General features: G+C 41.8%; 1 protein-coding gene across 2 annotated transcripts in view; it reads left to right on the forward strand.

Moving 5' to 3' along the window:
• Positions 1 to 561: 561 nt before the first annotated feature.
• Positions 562 to 13,422, forward strand: part of MEGF10 (multiple EGF like domains 10) — a 164,481-nt gene continuing 151,620 nt past the window's right edge. The window contains exons 1-2 of one of the 2 annotated variants that reach the window (XM_053567269.1): positions 829 to 919; positions 9,732 to 9,821. The gene's annotated coding sequence lies outside the window, so the exon portion shown is untranslated. Of the gene's footprint in view, positions 920 to 9,731; positions 9,822 to 13,422 lie in introns of both variants that reach the window. The other variant, XM_053567270.1, reaches the window with a different exon arrangement.

The raw sequence follows: 13,422 nt of genomic DNA on the forward strand, positions 1-13,422 counted from the left end.
GCTCCCAAGCCGGTCGACAGAGGGCGCCATTCCCCAAGAAATAGGCGCGCGCGGCCTCGCTGGGGGCCCGGGCGGTTTTCCTGCGCGTCCAGGGGTTTCCCTCCGCCCCGCCTTTGGAGAGGGGGCACCCTCACCCGACCCCCACCTCTCGCCCCACCTTCCGGTCACTTGGCTGCTTCATCGCACGCTCTGGCACCGCTAATCACTCTTTCTCAGTCCCACATTTGCGCCCCCCTCTCTGACACCACGGAGGACGCGCCGTCCACTCCACTTGGGCGTTCTGGCGCTGGTCCCCGTCCGCAACTAGAACACTTTCTGGGGACTCTGACAAAGGGCTCGCACTCACTAAACGCAGACGGGCATCCACTCTGCCACTCTTTCATTCACCCCCTGCGGTGTCCCCAACGTTCGCCAACTTCGTGACCGGGCCATTGGTAGGGTCGCCCCCAGGCGGTGGAAGCCGCTCGGGCAGGGCGCCCCGCGTAGGGTGCAGGAATCCGACCAGGAGGACCTGCCGTTTGCACTGGGGACTGCCCGCGGCGGCGCCAGGCGACACCCCCCAGCGGCCACTGCCCCGGCGGCAGCAGCTGCAGCAGCGGCAACTGCTCGCACCCGGCCCCGGCTCGGGTTACTTCCCTCCTCCTGCAGCATCTGGAGCCAGACAGGGGAAACCTTGTTCAAGTTTGCAGCAAGTTCTTATTCGGGGCGCAAAACTGGGGGTCTGGAAACGCGTTGAGACCCGCCTCCCTTCGCGCGTCTTCCCTGGCGCCGGAACGAGGACTCCCAAGTGTCGCTGTCTTCTGGGACGCTACTTGGACCCTAACTACGCTGTTTGGAACAGATTTTGTGTCCTGTGTGGCCTGGACTGAAGTCCGAGTGAAAAAGGTTGCGCTGCGAATCTTAAGATCTCCGGACCTGGGTAAGAGTTGGGCAAACTCAACTCCGGTGGCCGCCGGGCTGGGGCGGGGGGCGCTTTCCTTAGCCAGGAAGCAGAAGTGCTGCGTGAGATGCGGCTGGGTTGTTTACGTACTTCTGGAGGGTTTATAGTTATTGTTTGCATTTGAATTGATCACTTGAGATTGTCTAGGAAATTATTATTTTTGATGGGAGATGGCCTCATTGCGCAGTTTATTTTGCATAATCCCTGCTCTTGGTTTCCCTTGCCTGTGTCTGTTCCATGTTGACGGGTGACATGGCTGGCTGGACGTAGAGAGATTTTGGGGTAATCAGATTGAGATTGAAAACCAGTTTCAGCGGGCCCCTTTCTTCCAGATCCCCTTAACTTCTCGGTTGGGATCTTGGCTTGTTTAGTAAACTTTTCTTTCTCTAGTACCGATGCTCCGGTTGTGTGGATAACTCCTAGGCTCTAGGCTCGTGGGGTTCTCCCTCTTCCTAGGTTCTCAGCGTTCTTGGGGGGAGTGGGGTCGTCAGGGTCACAGGCTGCGTCATTTAGACCAGAGGGGTCCTTGTCAGAATGCTTGGCTGGAAGGGACCGTTCCAGCCCTAGAGAATGCTGGAAGAGACCGTTCTTCACATGATAATCACTTAAGAAAGATTTATCCTATGTTTGTCTTTTCCTCTTAAATTCCCTTGATCTAGGACTTTCACCCTGGTTTAGGGAAATACTTCGTTCTTTTTTTGATGACACCACTGAGTATATGAAATATGGTGATATCTTTACTACTGTTTTAGAAAATATCCTTACACAAGAACCCCTGTTCTTTAGGGGAAGGTCAGAGCTTAGGATTTATTAGCCCAAAGTAGTCATTATTCCTTTTCTCAGGCAGTAATAACTCTTCTGTGGCAGGGCAGAGGAGAATGACATTCGTTCTTGGTTTCCTTACTCCTTTATGTCCTAGGTCTCACTTTGTGTATAGTCTCCCCAAATAATAAGGCTTTATTCCTTTTGGATGAAAAGCCTAGAGTCAAATGATAATATCCAGATATGTCATCTTTCCGACATGAGTGCTCCAATAGGTTAGCTTGCAGGGTACTTTTTATTTTGCTACTGAGAAGTTAAAGAGCTCAGCTGGTAACCTCCAGGGGCCAGGTAGCCTGGGTTCCATTTTCAACTCTGCCACTTTCCAGTTGAGGGATTGTGGACAAGTTATTTAACCTCTCTGTCCCACATCTATAAAATTGAAGTGATCATAAGAGTGCTTATACCCGAGGATTGTTAAGGGATTAAATGTGCTAATACATGTGAAGTGCTAACAAGGCTGATATGGTGTATGGGAGGTATGTATTAGCTGTTATTATTATATAGCTACCATGAGCTGCTGTTGTATTACACCATGATACAGCCTTTATTACCTTTCAGCAGGTGTTACTTACATTCCTACCTGCCTGGGCTTTGGTGGCTGTGCTTGCATGTACGCCTCACTACCTACTGTCAAACCTTGGCTCACATGTGATCTTTGTATTGCTTTCTGTTGGGGACACTTTCAGTGGAAAAAATGGTGCATGTCGCAAGGCTGGGATTTGGGGATTTGTAGGAGGATAGGTCCTGGATGGGCACCAAAGAGGGGTTGAAACAGGTTAGAAAGTGGAACATCTACACACTGTTCACAAGCTGTGTACCTCCTAAAAAATCCTTTGCATTAATATACTTCCTTTAAAGCTATTTTTTTTTTTAGAGATCACTCATTCTTTTGATAAGTATTGACTAAGCATCTATTACATTTCAAGCACTGTTCTAGATTTTATACTATTCAAGTTTTTTGGTATGAGTATTTACTTTATGCTCCTTCCATCCTCGTCCCCATTTCAAGTGTGTCAGGGCTTTCTGTGACACAGCACTCTGTAAATTACATCCCAAATACTTGTTAGTTGCAGTGACTTTAATAACTATCGAAAAGCACATAAAGAGCATATAGCATTGAAGAATCAAACGAAATATTCAGTATGACCTCAAGCAGGTTGCTTCTCCGTTTAGGCAGAAGTTTCCTCATGTGTAAACTTGTGGGGAGGTGGAGTCAGAGGTGAATTATCTCCAGCATTTCTTTGCCTCTACAGTCTACATCTGCCTCCACATTTGCTGTCTTACTTTGCTGGTGGCTGTTTTTCAATTCCCTTTTTTTTCTTTTAACATTTGTTTTAGGCACATAAATTATGCCACTTCCATCTTTGCATATTAATCAAAGTGAGTAATGATGCTAATAATTAATAAAGAGAGAAAATCACTTACTGCTACTTGTATTACATCAGTGATCCTGGATGTTGGTGTACCCCAGAAGAATGAGGGGTGGAGCTCATTAAAAATGTTAGATTGCTGATATCTGACCACTTTGACCTAGATAAAAATGGCCACTTCCTATGGTTCAAGCTATCATAAATCCTGGCCCCTTAGGCCTTGATTCAGATGCAGTAACCTTGGGTGAGGTGTCAAAAATGTCTGCAGTTTTACAAGTTCCCCAGGTGACTCTAACGCAAAGTCAAGTCCCAGACTTAATTTGGCAGCAGCGGATTCACTTCCTTTATGATTGTCAGCTTAGTCTAACAGCATATCTAAAATACACATCTGATCATGTCATTCCCTTGTTTGCAAATCTTGGGCAGGTTTCCAGATGGTGAACATCAGTGTCACCCAGGTGCCTGTTTAAAATAGATTCCAGAGCTTCACCTGAGATGTAAGGCCAGACATCTGCATTTTGAGCAGATCTCCAAGTGAATCTGATTGAGATGACCACAGACCACATCTGGAGAAACACTGGCTCATAGCTTAAACCCTCACTTCTTTAACATGATACACCAGACCACGTTTGCTTCTCCGTTTCCCTAAACACAGCCATCCAGCCTCTACTGCGACTGACCTTATTACTGTTCCAGGAATACATTGCTCTCTGCCACTGTTCTGTGACCTAGGAATGGGGTTAGGGTTAGGGTTCCCTCTGCTAGAAATGCCTTTGCCCTTCCTCTCGGACTAAACAACTACTTACTACTCATTTATTTTTGAAAATAAAGTTCAAATCTCTTTGTAGACTTTACCTCTGAAGCTTTTCCTAATTTTCTCATAAACGTAATGCTATCTCAAGAGCGTTCCCATTCTATCTTCAGCCGTGTTTGTTATCTGAATGTTTATTCTCAACAAGTTGGTGAGTTTCTCATTCCTTGGTGTAAGCCCTTATACAAATGGCTGGCCCAGAGTAGTTACGTAGTAAATGCCTAAAGAATGTGGGAGAAGGGTAACTACGTGAATGACGGTTAACATTTTCTTAGCACACAAAGTGTTTTGGAGGACTTATGAAACACCAAATGCCACCGAATTAATATTGTGTGTTCAACATTATGGCGGTATGATGAAGAGCTGAGCTTATCCTATAGGGCAGTTTTGGTTTGGTTTTTGAAATGACAGTGTCAGAGCACTGGAAAGGAAGTGCCGATACCCTAAAAATAACCAACTTTGTCCTGTGTTTTTGAGTTTATGAAACACGTGTGCATCTGTTTTTGTATTTGATCAGACACACAATGACTGGTTCAATATTGTCTTTCCTACTTTGATGAAAAGACAGATACCTGAAAGTAGGTCCAAAGATTGTACAAAAGCCTACCTGTTATAAGGGATTCTGGCCCTAGAAAGCCAAATAAATCATAACATATCTAATTATACCTTGCTATTTAGATACAGTACTCAGTGTATACTCCTTTGTTTGGTTTTTGCCTTTAAACTTTTCATGATTTTGGTTATTTCCTCCTCATTTAAAACAACAGTTGGCTTGTTCAAGTTCAATAATGTCTGATTCAGACTCAAGATTTGCCATTTCAGGCATGTCTAGTAACTTCTATCTTTGTCTTACATGAATTTTATGAGACAAATTCTTCTCATAATTACTATAAGTTTCTGATTTTCCCATTTTCCATTCATTTTGTATAATAATGACAATATGAACAACAATTGAATAAGTGAACAATTTTCGGTGTAATGAAAAGTAACCATAATGTTGCAAAAATTGACTACTGGATTCTGGGTAGCTCCACCATAAAATAGACACAAAACATGTCCATTCATGAGCTGATATATGAAATCCCCATGACATAGGGAGGGTGGTAGCAGCATCAATGAATGAGGTACAACCATGCAGATGATGGGATTCAAACAAAACATGTGGGATTCATTGGGTCCTATTGATTTGTCTTCTTAATCAATTCTATTTGCAAAATGAACTTTTTCTACCTTAGTGTGAGATTACATCATTTTATGCCTGGACTTCTACAAGTCTTTTAACTGTTTTCCTAACCTCTTTACTCAGTTATTCAGTCAGTCACTTCCTCATTCGTTTATTATCTCTATCTAAATCTACCAAGATTGTATATTTATCTTGTCTCTCTTTTCTTTACCTTTTAAGATTATTCTTTGCCATGATCATTCTTTTTTTTTTTTTACCTTAATCATTTCCATGATCATTCTTTTTAAAACATAGTTATTGCAGAGGATCAATTTGGAATATTTAATAAAAGGATTTCTCATACTATCAGGAAAAAAGAAGATGCAAACCAATGTTATTTTACTTTATAGAATTTTATTTGTAAAATTGTAAGTTGCCATGCAGATGTTGTTTGATAATGTATACTGTGGGCCATTGATCATTCTGGACCATGTGAATGTAATAATATATCCTGTTATTATTACTGTTCATTTCTAGCAATTTCCTTACTTGTTTCATTTTAGTGATTTATATATACTCCCAGATAAAGAAACTATGTAAAGCATTTTAACCACCTCAATTTCCTACTCAGAGGGCAATAAATTGTGCCCCTCCCAGCTTCTAAGACAAAGACAATGATATTTCAGTATGGGCAGCTTCATCTTGATAGGTACATGTGCAGAATATTAGCATCTGTTAAAAACATCTTATCACTGGGAGCAAAGAGGCCCCATCCTTAGAGAGTAACTAAGTGCCTTGTCATTAACATGTTGTCTGACCCAGATGAGCTATACAGATTTGGCTTGTTCCAAACATGGCCACAGGTGGTGGTTCTATGATGGGTCTTTGGAATACCGTCTGGTAAGGAATTTTGTCTGTTTTAAAAAATATTTTTTTTTTTTTTTGTAGAGACAGTCTCACTGTACCGCCCTTGGGTAGAGTGCCGTGGCATCACACGGCTCACAGCAACCTCTAACTCTTGGGCTTACGCGATTCTCTTGCCTCAGCCTCCCGAGCAGCTGGGACTACAGGCGCCCGCCACAACGCCCGGCTATTTTTCTGTTGCAGTTTGGCCGGGGCTGGGTCCGAACCCACCACCCTCGGCATATGGGGCCGGCGCCCTACTCACTGAGCCACAGGCGCCGCCCTTAAAAAATATTTTTTGATCACAAATCGAAAACCAACCAACACAAATTTAACTTATTCCTTGCTGAAAGAAACAGAACTATGAAATCTTTGTGTTGGGCATAGAAGACTGATTCTATAATCTAAAGAAAAGATTTTAAAGACCTGCTCCCCACTGACATCTTGAGAAGGGGATTTTATTTATTTTGGATGAAGAATTGATGAGTGTGAGCATAACTAACAAGTCTTATTTTATACCAAGAATGTTCTTGCCTTGGAAAAAAAATCTAGGTATAAGAAAAAGACAACCAGGGGAGGCTGGGGGTAGCCAGGATCCAGTGTGCAGCTATGAGAGCTGCCTGGAGAGCTCCCTCTAGAGAGAGGACTCCTGTCATTGGGATCTTGAGGGCGAGATTTGAATGGACCAGCATCTTAGGTGGGGAGAATGAGTTCAACAAACATGTGGCAGCAGGAAGTTGCAAAACACCTTCAAGCAATAGTGACTAAACCATTACACAGGAGTAGCAAGTTAACGTTTGTGAATCATTCTATTGGGCTTTCCATCTAGATTTTGCCTACACCCCATAGCAATATGTGTGCACTAAAGGAAACCTGCACCTTACACTACTATTATTTTATTATATAAATCAGATGTTGTTTGGGGGCACCCCATTGAGATTCAACTATAAATTAGCTACAGCCACCCCATTCCATTAGAAGGTGTGAAATGAGAAACCTGTTATTTCTTTCAATACTGTAGAGATTCTTGAGAGTTAGGATGGGGACAGGGTTTAAATTTCTTTTAGTGTCATCTGGATCTGAATACATGTTTTCCTTTAAGAAGTTTAAAGATTGTCTTGCCACACTACTATACTGTCTCTTTTAGTATGAAGTCACCCACCTGGCCATGAAGATCTTTCACTTTATAAAATGCCATCAATTAGGTGGCTTGCATAGTTGACTTTTAAGGTTTGGGATTGTGGAATGAATTGTATCTTAAAACTTAAATATTAAGCGTGCTTGTTTTTTAAGAGTTCATCCTACCACTGGCACTTTCTTGGCATCCACCTTTCCTGAAGGCTACGCCTCTGCCAGGGGTTTCAGCGCTATCCTGCTCTCCTTGCACTCCCTGCACTCCCCTTTTCTTGCTCATTGATGACCCATCCCAAAATTCTTATTATCTTCTGAACGCTATTGGTATTTTAAAAACATCCCTGTCTCCCTTCCCACATTTCCTTGGTGCTCTCATCTTTCTCACCTGTCTTCATGTAGGTGCTTTTTCCTACCATGCTAAGACTTGACAGCCATTCAGGGGTCCTTAAACTGCGGACCGCGGGTCACATGAGGTGGTGTGATTGTACTTGTTCTCGTTTTGTTTTTTTACTTCAAAATAAGATATGTGCAGTGTGCATAGGAATTTGTTCATAGTTTTTTTTTTTTAAACTATAGTTTGGCCCTCCAACGGTCTGAGGGACAGTGAACTGGCTCCCTGTTTAAAAAGTTTGAGGACCTCTAAAGTGTTTACTCTCTTAGTATCCTCTCTACCTTCCACTGGTTCCTTAAACACATGTGCACACTCAGGCTATTAATGAAGTTAGGAATGCTTGAGGCGTGTTTAGCCTGTGTTCTTAAACATTAGAGGCATGAGAACCACCTGCAGATACTGGCCGTTCTCTGGATTTTGGTTCAGTTGGTGTGGAGTGGGGCCCAGGGATGTGTACTTTTAACAAGATATGCTGATGCAAGTAGCCCACGGATGCACATAATCCTTGTTAGGATTACAGTGCCCCATTCAAAAGGCATGCCTTTTCTGTTTGTTTTTAAGTTGTAGTGATTTGGCCAAAGGGGGTCACAGAGAGTTGCTGGTCTGTGAGAACCTGTGCCTCTTCTCTCTACTTGAAGGGACAATGGCTGTAACACAGCGCTGTTCATGTGACAGCCAGAGAAAGGGGCCCATTGTTCAGGGGTTGGCTGATGCTCTGTCCAACTGAGCTTGGTAGCCCCAAGGAAACAGACACACTTGAATCGGAGAGACAAAGAAAGGAGGTCAAGGCCTTCCACAGTTAAACTACTTGTAGGAATGTGTCAGAGGTAGGATTTGGGGAGGAAAAAAGTAGTTCTTTGGAAGCGTCATTAATCTGCTGGTTTTGGAGCAGCAGACGTGGTGTTGGGGGAACACAAGTCTGTTAGAATGCCAGTGGATCACTGGCCAAAGAAGAGTCATTTCCTACTACTCCCCATTGATTTATCTGATTGCAGGGTTTATTACTGATTTTGAAAATTAAAAAAAAAAAATCTCCCTCAGTTCATGATAGACAAAGGCATACTTCCCAGCCTGTCTTCCCCAGGCTCATCAAAGGAACCTGATAGGAGAGCCCACCTAAGTCAAGAGCATGATTCTGTGTTCCTGGGAATGGTCACGATGCCTATGATATGGTAATAATTCCCTTCCAAATGTAGATTCAGATAACTGTTTTGAAGCTGAGGATTTTTTGATTTTGAAATACAGTTAAATCCGTTAGAAAGTTATTAATGTGCTTGGATAGTTATGAGGCCAGGGCACTTTCCAGATGCCATTTACATACCCTCTCTCACCCTCATCTTCCAAACTGGATTCCAGCCCTGGAGGGAAAGGGTTGCAAACTTCCTGTCAAGATCTAATCCTGAATTTAACAATTGGCTACATTCTTTGTGTCAGAAGAAGATTCAAATTTGAGGTCACAGCCTTTGCAAAGGTCGAAGACTTTCGCACAGGATTGTTCATCTACTCTGATTACTCCCTTTATGAAAAAGTATGTCATTCATTCAGCCGTTGCCTCTGGGTTTCTTTCAAAGGGAGAGTTAGTTCCTGGTCTCTGTGGATATTTGTAGGTGGCTTTTCTTTTCTTTTTCAAGTTAGGCACAGAATGTCCAGTTGAGGGAGGCGGAATGGGGAAAGCCTTCTCTGGAAGTCATGTGTTGTGCGGAGCCCGTCTACACAAGTGTCCAGACAGCTGGTGCTCCTGGGCCAGTAGGAATCCTTTTGTTTCTGAGATAAGAGGATAAGAGGTTTCCTGACTGGGAGTATTTGGGCTTATGGAGGTTTGTATCCAGGAGAGGACAGTATGTGATTTGTTTGAGGTCACTTAGAGCTGTCTGTAATTAAGTCTGTCATTACACCTTGATTATGTATTATGGTTGCAAATCCATTCAAGGAGTAGCAAGCAAGTGGAATGCAGGGAGGCCAAGTGGTTTTACCTTCTTCATTATGATCCCGCTCCCCCCTTCCCTCACAGTTTGTTGATACTTTAGTAAATGGTTATTTGGTTTTGTCAGTGATATAGATGTCTTTGAAGTGGGGATGGGGAAGAGGAGACTTCAGGGGTGGCAAAAGGATTGTGTTAAACACTGTCCTGATTAGATCATTAATTTTCAAAGCTTTGCCATTAGTCCTGTTCATTTGGCTCCATTTGTGTGATTTAGGGAGGCTCCCCACCAATGCTTGGCGGGATGAGTACCCTGCTGTACTTGAAGTTCTGCTTAGGAGCGGCATTTGTTGAAAAAATAGGAAAGGTATGTTTTGCCTTTTATTGTTGTTTGTGTCCCAAGTAGTGTATTTAATCCTGAAGGCTTTTTTATACATAAGGATGCTTGATGGGACTTGGTGTCCTGTCAGGAGGAAAGCCCAGGGAGGCCTCTGGCTGGGGTGGTGGTGTGTTTAATCTCAGGGCTGGTTCTGTGGATGCGTTCCGTTTGTGAACATTCATTGAACTGTTCGATTTTGATTTGTGCCCCTTTTTTGTATGTATTTTACACTTCAGTAATAAGTTCAAAAATTAAAGCTCCCTATTTAATGTAGAATTAAGACTCTAGCAGTGCTGGGGAACTGTAAACTCATGGAATTTGAATCCTGGTATGACTGGGAGGGTCTAGAGCTTTACATGCCCATAAATTCTCCCTGACTTCCACATCCATAAGAGCTGTGTGTCAGAAAGCAATGGACCAGCACCTCAGAGTCAGGTGTAGTACTCTCCTAAGCCACAGTGCCTAGGAGATCAGTAGGGTTAGCGGAGCTCCGCCCTTTAGCACCAAGTCTTCTCATTCCCTCGGCACCTTCCTCCTATTCACTGTAATCTGTCGGGAATAATCAGAAGAAGATTCTGGGGAACATGGACGTTTTTCTGAATCTGCAGATGACACCTCTCCTATAATCTGATTTTAGAATACTCTTTTCCTCTCCCATTTTTCTAATTGGGACAAAGTGGTATGAGGTGTAGGAGTCTCTGGCTTATCTTTCTTGTTTAGTTCAGCCATCACTTCCTGAGCTCCACAGTGAGTTCCAAGAGCCATACCTGCAAAATGACACTTCTGGCACCAGAGCATTCTGTGGTCCTTTTTGTTTCATTCATCAGTATGGAGCTGCATAGATTATACCAAGGTGCGTCATTGTCCCCATAGAATATCCAGCTTACTCATAATAGGGAGCTGGTAGACTCAAATGGAGGAAATAAGAGCAATTTCTAAATTTTTTTTCTGAAGGAGAGTTTGGGGCCCTTCACTTTGAAATGGATATATAGTTCATTTGTGAGAGGTCTGAGTAGCCACTTTATGCAGCTCTTTTTGGTAACTGGACTTAGGGATTAAAGGTTGATTTACACAAACACATGTGGTTAAAGTTGTAGGTTATGAAAGAAAATTTTGACAATCTAAGTCTATTAGACTAGACTAAATCTAAATGACCTTGTCATTTACTGTATGGGACTGGGACCCAATCTCACCCCTGAAAGCCTGGTGGCTGCTTAAGCTCTGTAAGCCTCTTTTCATCATCTATAAAATGATAATAGGATGTCTTCAAAGACTGTTGTATTTAGCATAGTGGTAGGCACATAGTAAACTCTCAATAAAAATTATTACCATTACTTATGTTAAAATAGGGAAGAATAATTAACACAATTAGGAATCATGTGTGCTTATGCATCTTATGAAAGAATTATTCAAATGCTTAAATAAGATCTTATTAATTAAGTTCAGATGTTAGAAAGTGTAGTCTCTGACACAAAACAAACTATTGGGTGTATATATATATATATATATATATTTTTTTTTTTTTTTTGCAGTTTTTTGGCTGGGGCTGGGTTTGAACCCGCCACCCTCGGCATATGGGGCCAGCACCCTACTCCTTGAGCCACAGGTGCCACCCAACTATCAGGAATTTAAAATACTCTAGAATACAAAAACAGTTCAGTTTACTCAGGAGCATAAATGTTTTTTAATGAAGATAGCATTTTACTAAAAGAAAATTTATTTATCTTAACTAGAGAATTAAGATGAGGCTGCTAGTGAATCAATTTGTTTTTTCTTAGTAAGATGTCAGTAGAATTAAAAACATATTTTCAAACAAAGTCCAAAATGTGATGTTTTCACACAATGGGATATTATTCAGCTGTAAAAAGTAATGAAGTACAGATACATTTTACAACATGGATGAAGCTTGAAATCCTTGTACTAAATGAAAGAACCCCGTCACAAAAGACTACATATTGTACGATTTTATTTATATAAAATATCTAGAAGGGGAAAATCCAGAGAGGCAGAAGGTAGATTAGTAGTTGCCAACAGTTATAGGAATGGAAAAATGGAGAATGATTGTTTGATGGGTTTGGTTGATGTCTCCTTTTGGGGCGGTGCAAACATTTAGGAACTCGATGGTGGTGATGATTGCACAACATGGTTAAAATGGTGAATTTTACATTATGTGATTTTTACCTCAATTAAAAATTTTTAACTTTTTTTTTTTTTTTAAGAAAACAGGTGTTTGCTTTCAGGTGAGATGTATCTGCAGATCATTTGATCTCTGATTCTGTTCTATGAGGCAAGCCTTTCTTGCATGTTGGGGAGAATAGCAGCCTTCAGTACATTGCCTGTACACGCTGCCAGTCTGTTTATGAAGAAAGAAAGTGTGAGGAAGTGAGTGATGGCTGGAGTGAAGTATTTGTATCCTGGAATATCAAGAAATAAGCTTGAAAGTATAGGTTGGAGCCAAGTAGGAGAGTCCTTAAAAACTGTTTGCCCATGCTTAAATTCATCAGGCAGTAGATAGCAAGTTTATCATTGATGACAGGAGTAGAAATGAAATAAAAATGGGAAAGCCACTAAGGAGTCTATTGTAGTAATCACACTAAATCTAACACATTCCCTTATTTATTTGTGCAATAGCTATTCACTGAGCATTTACTACATTCCATATGATTGTTGGGCTGGAGACAGGGCAATACTTTAAGGTAAACAAGTTCCCAACCCTCTTGTGGTTGCATTCTAAGCATACATTTCAAGCACTGATTGCTATGTCCAGTAGACAAATGTTTCTGAAAAGTTAAGGCAAGGCTGTGTAATAAGGTAGTGGAGTATGGTTTCTAGAAGCAGATTTCCTGGGTTCATCATGCTGTTTATTAGATGTATGTGCTCTAGCCAGTTACTGTATACTTCAGTTTCTTTGTCAGTTAAGTGAGGATAATGTTGGCAGCTCTTTCATAGAGTTATTATAATATTTAGTTCTGATTATAAAGGAAAAAGGCTTAGGATAGTACCTGGCATACAGCAAATGCTCAGTAGGTTTAATCATTTGTCCATGATTTATTAATTTCTACCCAAGGATTTGTCTAGGTCACTTCTTTTTTTAACTCAGTGAGTTTATTACGGACTCCTGGTGTGTTATATCTCAGGTCCAAGTTCTGTTTAATATTCCATACTATTTAGGATATTGAACGTATTGACTTAATTAACATACAACCCTTCCTTCCTAATTTAGGCAAGCAGCAAAATTATTTTCTCTAATAAATCACTGTCCTGCTCTAAGTTTAGGCAGAAGCTTCCAAATAATGTTCCTTCTATACTCTGAATCAGAAAGCCTAAGGAAAGTGGTTGATTCCTTAGATCTTGGCACATCTGGTGTCCTTCTGGAGACAGCCAAGGGTTTGAACTTAATTTTTTTTTTCATAGTACTTCATCATAAGTGCCATAGGTCACCTCACCTCTCTGTGTCCCTTTCTATGAATTGGGGTGAAATACCTCCCTCATCAAGACGTATGTTCTTAGTATATTAAGAAGGAAGCCTCAGAACCGCACCTGTGGCTTAGGGAATCGGGCTCTGGCCCCATATACCAAGGGTGGCAGG

The sequence above is a fragment of the Nycticebus coucang genome, chromosome 17 (genome assembly GCF_027406575.1).
Source record: "Nycticebus coucang isolate mNycCou1 chromosome 17, mNycCou1.pri, whole genome shotgun sequence".
NCBI classification, from domain to species: domain Eukaryota; kingdom Metazoa; phylum Chordata; class Mammalia; order Primates; family Lorisidae; genus Nycticebus; species Nycticebus coucang.